General features: G+C 36.6%; 1 non-coding gene across 1 annotated transcript; it reads left to right on the top strand.

The window, feature by feature from the left end:
- Positions 1–14038: 14038 nt before the first annotated feature.
- On the top strand, positions 14039–14146 carry LOC148570173 (small nucleolar RNA R71). The gene has a single exon (XR_015908659.1). It is a non-coding gene; the product is annotated as a small nucleolar RNA R71 (small nucleolar RNA).
- The last annotated feature ends 1921 nt before the right edge of the window (positions 14147–16067 follow it).

Genomic DNA, 16067 nt, shown 5'->3' with positions numbered 1-16067 from the left:
CTCTGCCATTCTGATTATGTAAGTTTGTTTTTTAAATTTTTTTATATTTCAGAATTATTATTAGTATTGTTAAAAATTTAAGAACATATGTTTAAATGATATATGTTACAAAATTATACCTATTATTGTTAAAAATTTAGGAATATATATGTTATAGAATTATTATTATTGTTAGAAATTTAGGAATATATGTTTAAATAATAGTTTGAAATATATATGTTTAGATTTAGTTAGTAAATATTTTAATCAATGATAATGTTTGAATTAGACTAATATGATAGATTACTAAAAAATATATGTTTAGAATTTTTTGTAATAATTTTGGAAATTATAATTAATTAACTTTAGAGTTACGTTAATTGTTGTATAATTTTTTGTAATAATTTTGGGAATTATGATTAATAATTAGGTTTTGTAAAATATAATATATTTTTGTTCCGGTAATAATTATTTATTTATTGTTAGATATTTAATTGACATAAATATATTATTGTAGTTGAGGTTTTAATAAAGTAAAATATTATTAGTTAATTAAGAATTGGATTTATTTATTAGTTATTATTAAAAGTAAGTTAGTATTTATTATTAGTGATATAGGAATTATTCTCCAGCAAACTATGAATAAATAAATAAATAATTATGTAAGAAACAATTGAATAAAATTTAGAAAACAGTTGAATTATTAATATTTTGGAGTTAAATTATTAGTATTATTAATAATTATTATTATTCTAGATGTAAACAGTTGATTTATTAGTATTATTAATAAAATTTAGAAGTTACACGAGTATTATTCTGGAGTTTAGTAAACTGAATTTAGTAAAGTCAATTTTTTTTTTTTTTGGTATTTTCAATAATTAATGATTATGGTTAGATACTTAGTTAACATGTTTTGTGTAGTTAAATTTGGAAATTTTTTAATAATGATAGTTAAATAATTGGTAGGTTAGTTGTATTTATGCATGCATGCTAGTTACTAAATTAGCTAAACCTATGGTAAATTTAGCAATAGTCTAATAAATTAGTTACTATTATTAGAAAATTATTAACTTTTAGTAGTGATTAGTAATTATTATTAATTTACTAATAGTTTGTTATATTTTTGTAGAGTTCACGGAATGTGACATGTAACCACCTACTGTCTTCGGATTGGTACAATCATGTTGTGGAGGAGCATTTACAGTTTATTGGTTTTTATCATGTTTTTCAGATTGGAATAGTTCAATGTCAGAAAGTACTGGTAAATGCTTTAGTCAAGAGGTGGTACCCAGACACACACACATTTCACCTTTCGGTTGGTGAGTGTGCTATGACACTGGAAGATGTAGCTGTTATTCTTAGTCTTCCGACAAACGGTCTTCTAGTGATATGAGTGACTATGAGTAGTCATGAAACCTTAGAGGTTGAATGTTTACACCATTTTGGGGTTGCACCTAGAAAGTCAGACTATAAAAGAAGCTTCATAAAATTGGTGTGGCTTCGGAATTTAAAAGAACGTTTACAATTGATTGATGAGAATAGCATTCAGAGGTACGTGAAGTGCCACATTATGTTATTATTTGGGACGATCTTGTTTAGAGACAAGTTTGGGAAAGCTGTGCACTAAATATTTCTGCCTTTGCTTCGTGATTTTGGCAGTATTGAACAGTATAGTTGGGGATCCGCATGCCTAGCACACTTGCACAGGGCGTTATATAGGGCATCTCGTTTTGAATGCAAGGAAATCGATGGTCCACTGACACTTCTGCTAGCTTGGGCTTGGATCCGTCTACCACATCTTGCGCTGGTTCCTAGGCAACCCTGCAGTTTTCCGCTTGCGAAATAGGTAACATTATCGACTTACATCGTATCTTCATATTTAGAATCCAATTGTGTTAATGAAATAAATCATATTAGGTGGCATAACTGGGAGCGTGGAGATAGACGCTATAGATATCTTAGTCTTTCTCACTTTAGGAAGTCATTGGATGATCTTCAGAAAGGTCAGGTTTGTTTTCATTAAAGACGTATTTGTTTCGGGTTTAGTGTAATTATTATTTGACTTGTAATCATTTGTTTATTTTATTGTGTGTAGTTTGTGTGGGAGGCCTATGGTATTGATCACATTGAGCCAGACATAATTCCTACAGACATCTACATGCACTCAGTTGTGTGGAGCGCTATGGTGCCACTGGTATCATTTGAATGCATTGAGTGGCGTGCAACCAATTGGTTTAGGCAACAGTTTGGTTTCATTCAGGGAGTTCCTCATCAAGAACGAAGTCTGGACAAGGCATACAGGAAAGTCCTGACTGGTCCTAAGAATCTTGACTAGGCCACAGCCACGACTCATTCATTTTGGGTGATGCAGTGGACAAACAGGTATAATCACGTTCTTACTGAGCTTCCCGTGCCTCCACAGCATCCCTTAGAGATTAACATGTATTGGTACCGTACAAAATATGGCAACCACTTGAACTTTTCGGGTCTTGTGGTGCAAGAGAATAATGAGGGTAATCCAGTTAGGGATGATGACAATCAAGAGCAGGAGCCACAGTCACCACCACCTCCACCTCCACCTCCACAAGAACAACCACAGTCCTCGATCCCATATGTACCTCAAACACAGTTTACCCTGTCATACCCATTACATCAGCAGTATTGGAGTACTCCACAGTTTGACACAGGAGATGGAGCTTCTTTTAGCCAGTTACTTGGGTTCATGGCTGATGGAGGTTCACAATCTAGCCATCAGCCTGATATGATGACAGGTAGGTATTCCTTGGATGCGAACCATCCATGCTGCACTTCCTCGGGTACTTCTAGAGGGCTAGTATTTAGAGACTCTAGTAGGAGTGACGGTGGTCAAGGAATTCTTAATAGTCAAAACCCACGACGTGTTTCAATGGTCTAATTGAAGAAAATGCTAAGGCAATTAAGCAAGAGACTAATGACTATCTAGTAGAGCAACTAGATAATGAGGATGACGAGGAGGATAAAGATGAGGATATGGATGAGGATGAAGAATCCCACAATGATGACTCTGATCATGGTGATCATGCAGGTCCTAGTACATGTTTACTATTTTTGTCAATTGATTATATTATATTCGTATTTGGTAGCTCTGTTGATTGATTATATTATATTCATATTTGGATGTTTTGTTGTTTCATTATATTATATTCATGTTTGGATTGTCTATTTAATTAAATTATATACAGGTGAGGCACGAACTCCAGATGAGACAGGCAAATGCTACAATCTTAGGGTTGATCCGTCACATCGTAGTGCTAATCGAGTCACCCCGTCTGTGTTCAAGAGGGCTGCCAAAAAGTGCAAGAGTTTTGTGAAAGATGTAAACTGGACAATGAGAAAGTAGTTGTGGTGCACTTAACGTTTTTTGTGTATCATTTAACTTTTCTATATCTCATTTAACTTGTCTATGTATCATTACTATGCATGTGATAGAGTACTTGATAAAGTCACAAATGTCATAGAGTAATTTGATAAAATACAATGTTTCAAATATCATAGAGTGTTTGGATGAAATATAAAGTCGCAAATGTCATAGAGTAAGCAAGATGAAATGTCATGGAGTACTTGGATAAAATGTAAATGACATAACTCTACTGAGCATTATTGCCGGCACTTGCACCTCCTGATTGACGGCATCTAGCTACTACGGCTGTGGCCCTCAGCCCCACATTGCCTACATCGCCTAGGAACACGTAACATACGTGTGTCCATCTCTTTCAAGAAACACTTCATATTTGGGCGACCTTTGATAACTCGTCTCAAGAACGGATTTAGTATAAATCGAGGACCGTTGTAAGCAGGCCATGTAGTAGGATTCCTAAACCTAGCTCGGTATATCATTCGAACTTGGTCCATCTTATAAATATCATGAACATACACTTGTCAATCTAGCCGTTGATTTGCAAAATATGCAAACACATGTCGACATGGAATTCAGTCAATCTGGAACTCGCCACAGTCACATCATTGTCGACGGAGGTCAATGGCATACTCCACTCCACTTGGCATCTCACGCACTTCAAATACTTCATTCTGCCTGCGAAGTAATTAACCTGGATGTTTCTTGATGGAAGTTGATTTGCATGCAATTTAGAGGTCACAAGGTTGGAAAAAACATGTCCAGCATTAATCCAAGCTTCCGCTTCAGCTCTTTTTCGGGTGAACAACTCATTAAACATGTAGAATGTTGCTTTGACAAGTGCAGTGATAGGGAAATTGCATGCACCCTTAAAGACTGAGTTGATGCATTCCACTAAGTTCATGGTCGTGTGACCCTATCGGTAACCACCATTGAATGCCAATGCATATTGTTCGTGGGAGATTCGGTTTAACCAGTTAGTGTAAGCCTCATCCCGTTCTCGTAACTACTAGTAACGCAATTCGTACTCGCGAACCATCCTCGAATATCCTGTGCAATAAGAAAAACAAAGAGAAAAGAAATAAATGAGAAATACTGTTTAAAGGTAACTTTGTTAATAATGAACTTCGAATTACTCAACGTTACCTATATTGACGACAAGCATTTGAAGGTATGGTGCCTTGAACTTTCTCAAAAAATTCGACTCTATATACCTGATGCAAAACATGTGAAAAGCTTTACGAGGCGACCAAGATCCGTTACTGCGGGCCACAGCTGCATTGATGGATTTGTGTCGGTCAGAGATCAGTCCCACACCATTCCGAGTCACCACATGTTGTCACAGGTTACTAAGAAAAAAGTTCACCCATCAGAAGTCTTTCCCTCCACAATAGCAAATGCAATTGGGACGATATTATTGTTACCATCCTATGAAACTACAACCAACAAACGACCCTTATATTTTTTATACAAGTGAGTCCCATCCACCTCGATAACTGGTTTACAATGTCTGAATGCTCTAATGCAGGGGTAATAACTCCAGAAGACTCGATGCAATACCCGGATATCAGTTACCAAGTCATCGCCTTGATATGCAGGCATAGTCTCAAAATGGATAACTGTTGATGGCTCTTTATGACACATGGCCTTAAACCATATGGGCAAAGCTTCGTACGATGCTTCCCAACCTCCAAATATTTTTTTTCACTGACTTTTGCTTAGCTAAGCATGTTTTCCAATAGCTGATGGTGTAATTGAACTTCGACTGGACTTCCGTAATGAGTGATTTCACCTTTATCGAAGGGTCGATCTCAACCATTGACTTTATTGCTTCTGTAATTGTGTTTGAATCCAACTTCGAATGATCCTAAGAAATGGTGGCTCTGGTACAAGTGTGACTACCATTAATACCTCCTTACAACCCAACAGTACTTTCTGCTGATCATGCTAACCCTGATCAGCCAATCACAACCTAACCCATACTGTGTACACTACTTGGCATAAAATGTTAACAGCTCCGACTCATACACCCGGTAGTCTACACCTCTTCGGATGGTATAATCTTTCATCACTATAATAACAGTTTTCTTGGAACTAAATTTCATTTCCACGGCAAATTCACCATCTGCGACAAAAGAAATTTCTACCACAACAACAACCATACCATAAATATTTAATAAACAAATATTTACTAAGTGAATTAAAAGTAAAATCTATCTATATCTTATAAACGAATCATATCAAGAAATCAATACTAACATAACTAAATATTCATATGTCGAAGAAATGTTCACAATATTAATATTTATTTTAATATTAATATAAAAAATAAATACTCACTACATCAATATTAATATAAAAAAAAGTTTACATCAAGTTATTATCTCAATTTTAATAAAATAAAAGCATAAACACATAAATAAATAATAATTAATAAATACTAATTAATAGTTAACTAAATAAACACATAAACAAATGATAATTCAGTATATTTTCACATGTCACGTAACTATTAGGTCCATCGATCAATATAAATTATTACAAAATTCTAATCCTTCGTATAAATATAGGCAATTACATACCTGCATTCATATATTTCGGAAACTCCGGAGCATGCATGGCTTCTAAATTAAAAGTTCGCATGAAAGATGGCTCCTCAAACGGATGTTCGTTTCCAAGTACATTTGCCACGTCTATCACATTTGCCTCCATAGTGTCGTTACCTTGATCTTCGTCTCCGTCTGGACCAACAATTTCATAATTGCTTTCAAACTTTTTCCCACTGTCAATATTGTAATCTTCCCGTTCAATATTTCGGTCGGCTTCAGATTGTTCGAACTCAATATACAATTTAATGAACGATATTTGAGTGCGAATTTTAATGTACATTGAAAACATCTCTTGCATGCTCGCTTCATCAGTTATATATTTGGTTTGAAATTGAATGAATCCACCAAATACCGGTATAGGATACTGATGAACGGACCTTTGTGTGGTCTAGAATTTTACAATAAATTCTTGTTGCAAGTATAGTTTCTAAACCAACAGTAATCCTTTCATACAAAAGTTTGGTTGTCACAAGTAACAAACCTCTAATAAAATTGATAACCGAAGTATTTAAACCTCGGATCGTCTCTCAAGGAATTGCAGGGAAGTATGCTTATAATTGGTTATAGAAAAGTATGTTTTGGGGTTTTGGATAGGAAACAGGAAAAGTAAATGGCAATGAAATTCAATTGATAAAACGGTCTTGGCAAGGTTTGGTGGTCAAGGATCTCTATCCTTATCACTAACCACAACATGAGAATTGGCAAGAATTAATCCCATTAAATCATCCTCTAACTTAGTAAAGGAAAGTTAAATGAGCTATATCAATCCAAGCCTATAAATCCTAGCTCTCCACTAATTCAATTAGTGAGAACTAGAATTAATGGCTCCAATCATCAATTACTTGGACATTAGCAACTCAAGAGTTCCTAAGTTACCATCCCAAGCCAAGAGCATAAAAGTCTAAGTTAAAATCCTCCCAAGCATTTCATCAAACACTTGGAATGTGCAAAATAAAAACATAGGAAATCAATAAGAGAATATTATATCTAAACAGCCAATCTCAGCATCAATGAAAGCAGATGAAGGAAGAAGTAATAAACATGAAATACCTCAAATTGCATTAAAAGGGAATTGAATCTAACATGGAGAAATTCATAAACCAAATTGGGGAATTAAACACTTAACAAGAGAAATGAATAAACTAAGATGCTAGAACAATTAAAGTAGAAGAAACCTAGATTGAAGCAAGGTAAAATTCTGAAATTGAGAAGAATTGAATCTATAAACCTAAGACCTAGAGAGAGGAGAGAGCCTCCCTTTCTAGAAACTACATCTAAAACCTAAAATTATGTGAATGAATGATTGAATGATTGAGTGATGCCTTCCCCCTTCAATCCTTGGTCATTTTAGCCTTTTTCTGCAAAGATTAGCCTTAAAACTGGGCCAGAAGCCTCTTTGAAATCGCCAGGTGTGATTTTATTAAAGGAGTCAGCGCGGGCATCGACGCGTACGTGTACAGCACGCGTACGCGTCCCTGGAGTAGTGCGCGATCCACGCGGATGCAGCTGGTGCGCGCGCGCGTCCATAGGTGCATCCAAAATCCTTGGTTTTTCATGATTTCTCTACTTTGCATGTGGTGCACGAAATCGTGATCGTTCATTCCTTGGTAACGGCACTAAAAACTTCATGCGTACGTTCATAATTTTAGTTCTTTGTCACAACTTCGTACAACTAACTAGCAAGTGCACTGGGTCGTCCAAGTAATAAACCTTACGTGAGTAAGGGTCGATCCCACGGAGATTGTCGGCTTGAAGCAAGCTATGGTCACCTTGTAAATCTCAGTCATGCGGATTTAAATGGTTATGGTGAATTGATAATTAAAATATAATTAAAATATAAAATAGGATAGAGATACTTATGCAATTCATTGGTGAGAGTTTCAGATAAGCGTATAGAGATGCTTTTGTTCCTTCTGAACCTCTGCTTTCCTGCTGTCTTCATCCAATTATTCCTACTCCTTTCCATGGCAAGCTGTATGTTGGGCATCACCGTTGTCAATGGCTACATCCCGTCCACTCAGTGAAAATGGTCCAAAATGCGCTGTCACCGCACGGCTAATCATCTGTCGGTTCTCGATCATACTGGAATAGGATTCAGTAATCCTTTTGCGTCTGTCACTACGCCCAGCACTCGCGAGTTTGAAGCTCGTCACAGCCATCCCTTCCCAGATCCTACTCGGAATACCACAGATAAGGTTTAGACTTTCCAGATCTCAAGAATGGCCACCAATAATTCTAGCTTATACCATGAAGACTCTGATCATAGATCAGGAGGCTAAGAGATATGCGTTCAAGCTTTTTTGCATGTAGAACGGAAGTGTTTGTCAGGCACGCGTTCATAAGTGAGAATGATGATGAGCGTCACATAATCATCACATTCATCATGTTCTTGTATGCGAATGAATATCTTAGAAAAGAAATAGACTTGAGTTGAATAGAAAAACAATAGTACTTTGCATTAATTCATGAGGAACAGCAGAGCTCCACACCTTAATCTATGGTGTGTAGAAACTCTACCGTTGAAAATACATAAGAACAAGGTCCAGGCATGGCCGAGAGGCCAGCCTCCAAAACGTGATTAAAGGATCAAAAGATAATCCAAAGATGTCAAAAAAGATCTCTAATACAATAGTAAAAGGTCCTATTTATACTAAACTAGTTACTAGGGTTTACAGAGATAAGTAAATGATGCAGAAATCCACTTCCGGGGCCCACTTGGTGTGTGCTTGGGCTGAGCATTGAGCTTTCATGTGTAGAGACTTCTTTTGGAGTTAAATTCCAGGTTGTAACCTGTTTCTGGCGTTTATCTCTGCTTTGCAACCTGTTTCTGGCGTTTAACTCCAAAATAGGGCAAGAAGCTGGTGTTGAACGCCAGTTTGCGTCATCTAAACTCGGGAAAAGTATGGACTATTATATATTGCTGGAAATCCCTAGATGTCTACTTTCCAACGCAATTGAGAGCGTGCCATTTGGACTTCTGTAGCTCCAGAAAATTCACTTTGAGTGCAGGGAGGTCAGAATCCAACAGCATCTGCAGTCCTTCTTCAGCCTCTGAATCAGATTTTTTCTCAAGTCCCTCAATTTCAGCCAGAAAGAACCTGAAATCACAGAAAAACACACAAACTCATAGTAAAGTCCAGAAATGTTATTTTTAATTAAAAACTAATAAAAATATACTAAAAACTAACTAAATCATACTAAAAACTATGTAAAAACAATGCCAAAAAACGTATAAATTATCTGCTCATCACAACACCAAACTTAAATTGTTGCTTGTCCCCAAGCAACTGAAAATCAAATAGGATAAAAAGAAGAGAATATACTATAAATTCCAAAATATCAATGAAACTTAGCTCCAACTAGATGAGCGGGACTAGTAGCTTTTTGCCTCTTGAATAGTTTTGGCATCTCACTTTATCCATTGAAGTTCAGAATGATTGGCATCTATAGGAACTCAAAATTCAGATAGTGTTATTGATTCTCTTAGTTTAGTATGTTGATTCTTGAACACAGCTACTTTATGAGTCTTGGCCGTGGCCCTGAGCACTTTGTTTTCCAGTATTACCACCGGATACATAAATGCCACAGACACATAATTGGGTGAACCTTTTCAGATTGTGACTCAGCTTTGCTAGAGTCCCCAATTAGAGGTGTCCAGTGTTCTTAAGCACACTCTATTTTTTCTTTGGACCTTGACTTTAACTGCTCAGTCTCAAGCTTTTGGCTTGACACCTTCACGCCACAAGCACATGGTTAAGGACAGCTTGGTTTAGCCGCTTAGGCCAGGATTTTATTCCTTTAGGCCCTCCTATCCACTGATGCTCAAAGCCTTGGATCCTTTTTATTACCCTTGCCTTTTGGTTTTAAGAGCTTTTGGCTTTTTTTGCTTGCGTTTTCTTTTTCTTTCTTCTTTTTTTCTTTTTTTTTCACAAGCTTTTGTATTCACTGCTTTTTCTTGCTTCAAGAATCATTTTTATGATTTTTCAGATTATCAAATAACATTTCTCCTTTTTCATCATTCTTCAAGAGCCAACAATTTTAACATTCATAAACAACAAATTCAAAAGACATATGCACTGTTCAAGCATTCATTCAGAAAACAAAAAGTATTGTCACCACATCAAAATAATTAAACTAATTTCAAGGATGAATTCGAAATCATGTACTTCTTGTTCTTTTGTTTTTAGAACAGTTTTCATTTAAGAGAGGTGATGGACTCATAGGACATTCATAGCTTTAAGACATAGACACTTAAACACTAATGATCATGTAATAAAGACACAAACATAAACATAAACATAAAGCATAGTAAACGAAAAATAGAAAAATAAGAACAAGGAGATTAAGGAACGGGTCCACCTTAGTAAGGGTGACGTCTTCTTCCTCTTAAAGAACCAATGGTGTTCTTGAACTCCTCTATGTCTCTTCCTTGTCTTTGTTGCTCCTCCCTCATAGCTCTTTGATCTTCTCTAATCTCATGGAGGATGATGGAGTGCTTTTGGTGTTCCATCCTTAGTTGTCCCATGTTGGAACTTAATTCTCCTAGGGAGGTGTTGATTTGCTCCCAATAGTTTTGTGGAGGAAAGTGCATCCCCTGAGGCATCTCAGGGATTTCATGGTGAGGAATTTCCTCATGCTCTTGTTGAGGTCTATGATCTCTTGTTTGCTCCATCCTTTTCTTGGTGATGGGCTTGTCCTTATCAATGAGGATGTCTCCCTCTATGTCAATTTCAGCTGAATTGCAGAGGTAACAAATGAGGTGAGGAAAGGCTAACCTTGCCAAAGTGGAGGACTTGCCAGCCACCTTGTAAAGTTCTTGAGGTATAATCTCATGAACTTTCACTTGCTCCCCAATCATGATACTATGGATCATGATGGTCCGGTCTACAGTAACTTCAGACCAGTTGCTAGTAGGGATAATTGAGCGTTGAATAAACTCCAACCATCCTCTAGCTACAGGCTGAAGGTCCGGTCTTCTCAATTGAACCGGCTTGCCTTTTGAGTCAACTTTCCATTGAGCTCCTTCTACACATATGTCCATGAGGACTTGGTCCAACCTTTGATCAAAGTTGACCCTTCTAGTGTAGGGGCGTGCATTTTCTTGCATCATTGGCAAGTTGAACATCAGCCTTACATTTTTCGGACTGAAATCTAAGTATTTTCCCCGAACCATGGTAAGCCAGTTCTTTGGGTTTGGGTTCACACCTTGATCATGGTTCCTAGTGATCCATGCGTTTGCATAGAACTCTTGAACCATTAAGATCCCGACTTGTTGAATAGGGTTGGTGAAAACTTCCCAACCTCTTCTTCGGATCTCATGTCGGATCTCCGGATACTCATTCTTTTTTAGCTTGAAAGGAACCTCAGGGATCACTTTCTTCTTGGCCTCAACTTCATAGAAGTGGTCTTGATGGACCTTTGAGATGAATCTCTCCATCTCCCATGACTCAGAGGTGGAAGCAATTGCCTTCCCTTTCCTCTTTCTTGAGGTTTCTCTGGCCTTAGGTGCCATTAATGGTTATGGAAAAACAAAAAAGCAATGCTTTTATCACACCAAACTTAAAATATTTGCTCGTCCTCGAGCAAAAGAAGAAAGAAAGAAGGAGAAGAAGAAGAAAAATGGAGAAGAGGGAGAGAGATGTGTATTCAGCCAAGGGGAAGAAGAAAGGGTTGTGTTGTGTGAAAATAAAGAAGGAATGAGGGGTTTATATAGGAGTGGGGGAAGGTTTAGGGTTCGGTCATGGGGTCGGGTTTGGGTGGGAAATAAATTTGAATTTGTAGGTAGGTGGGGTTTTCGGGGAAGAGTGGATGGATGTGAGTGGTTAAGGGTATTTGGGGAAGAGGTATGGAGGTGATTGGTGAAGGATATTTGAGGAAGAGAGTTATGAAAAAGTGGGAAGAGGAGAGAAGAAGAGGTGGGGTAGGTGGGGATCCTGTGGGGTCCACAGATCCAGTGGGGTCAAGGACTTAGCATCCCTGCTCCAATTAGGCGTGCAAAACGCCCTTTGTATGCAATACTGGCGTTTAACGCCAGACTGCTGCCTATTTTTGGTGTTAAACACCCAAATGTAGCCTGTTTCTGGCGTTTAACACCAGGTTGATGCTTGTTTCTGGTGTCAAACGCCAGCTTGGTGCTTGTTTCTGGCGTTAAACGCCAGACAGATGCTTGTTTCTGGCGTTTAAATGCCAAGATGCTCTTCCTCCAGGGTGTGCTGTTTTGAATGCTATTTTTCATTCTGTTTTTGATTTTTTAGTAGTTTTTATGACTTCACATGATCATCAACCTAAAGAAAACATAAAATAACAATGGAAAATAAATATATATAATTAAATAACATTGGGTTGCCTCCCAACAAGTGCTTCTTTAATGTCAATAGCTTGACAGTCAGCTCTCATGGAGCCTCAAAGATGTTCAGAGCATTGTTGGAACCTCCCAACACCAAACTTAGAGTTTGAATGTGGGGGTTCAACACCAAACCTAGAGTTTGACTGTGGGGGCTTTGGTTGACTCTGCAGTGAGAGAAGCTTTTTATGCTTCCTCTCCAATGTTACAGAAGGAGATCCTTGAGTTTTAAACACAAGGTTGTCCTCATTCAGTTGAAGGACCAACTCTCCTCTGTCCACATCAATCACAGCTTTTGCTGTGGCGAGGAAGGGTCTTCCAAGGATGATTGATTCATCCTCATCCTTCCCAGTGTCTAGGATTATGAAATCAGTAGGGATGTATAGGCCTTCAACCTTTACTAACACGTCCTCTACTAGTCCATAAGCATGTTTTCTTGAGTTGTCTGCCATCTCTAATGAGATTCTGGCAGCTTGCACCTCAAAGATCCCAAGTCTCTCCATTACAGAGAGTGGCATAAGGTTAATGCCTGACCCCAAGTCACACAGAGCCTTCTCAAAGGTCATGGTGCCTATGGTACAGGGTATTAAGAATTTACCAGGATCTTGTTTCTTTTGAGGTAATTTCTGCCTATCCAATGCATTCAGTTCATTGGTGAGCAAGGGAGGTTCATCTTCCCAAGTCTCATTACCAAATAAATTGGCATTCAGCTTCATGATTGCACCAAGGTACTTAGCAACTTGCTCTTCAGTAATGTCTTCATCCTCTTCAGAGAAAGAATACTCATCAGAGCTCATGAAGGGCAAAAGAAAGTTAAATAGAATCTCTATGGTCTCTGTATGAGCCTCAGATTCCTTTGGTTCCTCAAAAGGAAACTCCTTATTGGTCAGTGAACGTCCCAGGAGGTCTTCCTCACTAGGATTTACGTCCCCCTCCTCCTCTCTGGGTTCGGCCACACCAAGTAAGGTTATGGCCTTGCACTCTTTTTTTGGATTCTCTTCTGTATTGCTTGGGAGAGTACTAGGAAGAGTTTCAGTGACCCTTTTACTCAGCTGGCCCACTTGTACCTCCAAATTTTTAATGGAGGACCTTGTTTCATTCATGAAACTTAGAGTGGCCTTAGATAGATCAGAGACTATATTTACTAAGCTAGATGGATTCTGCTCAGAGTTCTTTATCTGTTGCTGAGAGGATGATGGAAAAGGCTTGCTATTGCTAAACCTGTTTCTTCCACCATTATTAAAGCCTTGTTGAGGCTTTTGTTGATCCTTCCATGAGAAATTTGGATGATTTCTCCATGAGGTATTATAGGTGTTTCCATAGGGTTCACCCATGTAATTCACCTCTGCTATTGCAGGGTTCTCAGGATCATAAGCTTCTTCGTCAGAAGATGCCTCTTTAGTACTGTTGGATGAAGCTTGCAATCCATTCAGACTCTGAGAAATCATATTGACTTGCTGAGTCAATATTTTGTTCTGAGCCAATATGGCATTCCGAGCATCAATTTCTAGAACTCCCTTCTTCTGAGGTGTCCCATTACTCACAGAATTCCTTTCAGAAGTGTACATGAACTGGTTATTTGCAACCATGTCAATGAGTTCTTGAGCTTCTGCAGGCATTTAGGTGAATGGATCTACCTACAGAATGGTCCAATGATATCTTAGCTAATTCAGACAGACCATCATAGAATATATCCAGGATGGTCCATTCTGAAAGCATGTCAGAGGGACACTTTTTAGTCAGTTGCTTGTATCTCTCCCAAGCTTCATAGAGGGATTCACCTTCTTTCTGTCTGAAGGTTTGAACATCCACTCTAAGCTTACTCAGCTTTTGAGGAGGAAAGAACTTGGCTAAGAAAGCCGTGACCAGCTTATCCCAAGAGTTCAGACTATCTTTAGGTTGAGAGTCCAACCATATTGTAGCTCTGTCTCTTACAGCAAACAGGAAAAGCATAAGCCTATAGACCTCGAGATCAACCCCATTGGTCTTAACAGTATCACAGATATGCAAGAATTCAGTTAAAAACTGAAAAGGATCTTCTGATGGAAGTCCACGAAACTTGCAATTCTGTTGCATCAGAGAAACTAATTGAGGTTTTAGCTCAAAATTATTTGCTCCAATGGCAGGGATTGAGATGCTTCTTCCATGTAAGTTGGAATTTGGTGTAGTAAAGTCATCAAGCATCTTCCTTGCACCTCCACCATTATTATTGGTTTCGGCCATGTCTCCTTCTTTTTCGAAAAATTATGTCAGATTTTCTCCAAAGAGTTGTGCTTTAGCTTTCCTTAGCTTCCTCTTTAGAGTCCTTTCAGGTTCAGGATCAGCTTCAACAAGAATGTTCTTATCCTTGTTCTGTTCATGTGAAAAAGAAGAGAACAGAAAAGAAGAGAAATTCTCTATGTCACAGTATAGAGATTCCTTTATGTGAGTAGAAAAAGAAAAGAATAGAAGAAGAAAAATTCGAACACAGAAAAGAAGAGTGGGTTCAAATTTTTGAGTAGAAGAAAAGTGTTAGTAGATAAATAAATAATTAGAAGGAGATGAGAGAGGGAAGAATTCAAAAATCAAATAAAATAAAATAAAAATATTTTTGTTTTTAATTTAAAATTAAAGTTAGAATTCGAAAATTAGAGAGAGAATTAGTTAGGTAGTTTTGAAAAGGATATGATTGAAATAGTAAACTTTTAAAATCAAACAAAAAGTTAAGGGGTTAATTGAAAAAGATTTGAAAATCAAATTTTGAAAAGATAAGAAGTTAAAAAAAGATTTTTGAAATTAAGTTTTGAAAAAGATATGATTGAAAGATATGATTGAAAATTTAATTTGAAAAAGATTTTTTAAAAAAAAGAAATTAAAAAGATTTGATTTTTGAAAATTAAAGCTGATTACTTGACTAACAAGAAACTAAAAGATAGGATTTTAAAATTTAAAGATTGAACCTTTCTTAATAGGCAAGTAACAAACTTTAAAATTTTTGAATTTAAATGCTAGTAATCAATTCGAAAATATGAAACAAAAATAAGAAAAAGATTTTGAAAATCAATTTGAAGTTTTCGAAAATATGAAAGAAAAAGTGAAAAAGATTTGAAAAAGATAGAATTTTTAAATAGAAAATTTGACTTGATTCATAAGAAACAACTAAATTTTAAAAAGTTTTGAAAAAGTCAACTCAAATTTTTGAAAATTATGAGTGAAAAAGGGAAAGATATTTTTTTGATTTTTGAATTTTAATGATGAGAGAGAAAAACATCAAAAAGACTCAATGCATGAAAATTTTGGATCAAAACAAATGATGCATGCAAGAACACTATGAATGTCAAGATGAACACCAAGAACACCTTGAATATCAAGATGAACACCAAGAACTTATTTTTGAAAAATTTTAAGAAAAGAAAACATGCAAGACACCAAACTTAGAAATTTTTAATTTTTTAGACGCTATGAATGCAAGAATGCATATGAAAAACAAAATGCAACACACAAAAAGAAAATGTGAAGATCAAACAAGAGGATTCATCAAGAACAACTTGAAGATCATGAAGAATACAATGCATGAATTTTCGAAAAATGCAAGAGATAAATATGCAATTGACACCAAACTTATGACTTGACACTAGACTCAAATAAGAAACACAAAATTAATTTTTTGATTTTATGATTTTATAATTTTTTTGGATTTTTTCGAAAAATATTTTGGGAAAAACGAAAAAGAAGAAAAAAAATTTTTTTTGTAATTTTCGAA

Source organism: Arachis ipaensis, chromosome B3, assembly GCF_059453495.1.
Source record: "Arachis ipaensis isolate K30076 ecotype BB chromosome B3, ASM5945349v1, whole genome shotgun sequence".
In the NCBI taxonomy this organism is placed as follows: domain Eukaryota; kingdom Viridiplantae; phylum Streptophyta; class Magnoliopsida; order Fabales; family Fabaceae; genus Arachis; species Arachis ipaensis.
This window is presented reverse-complemented; position numbering and strand designations above follow the sequence as displayed.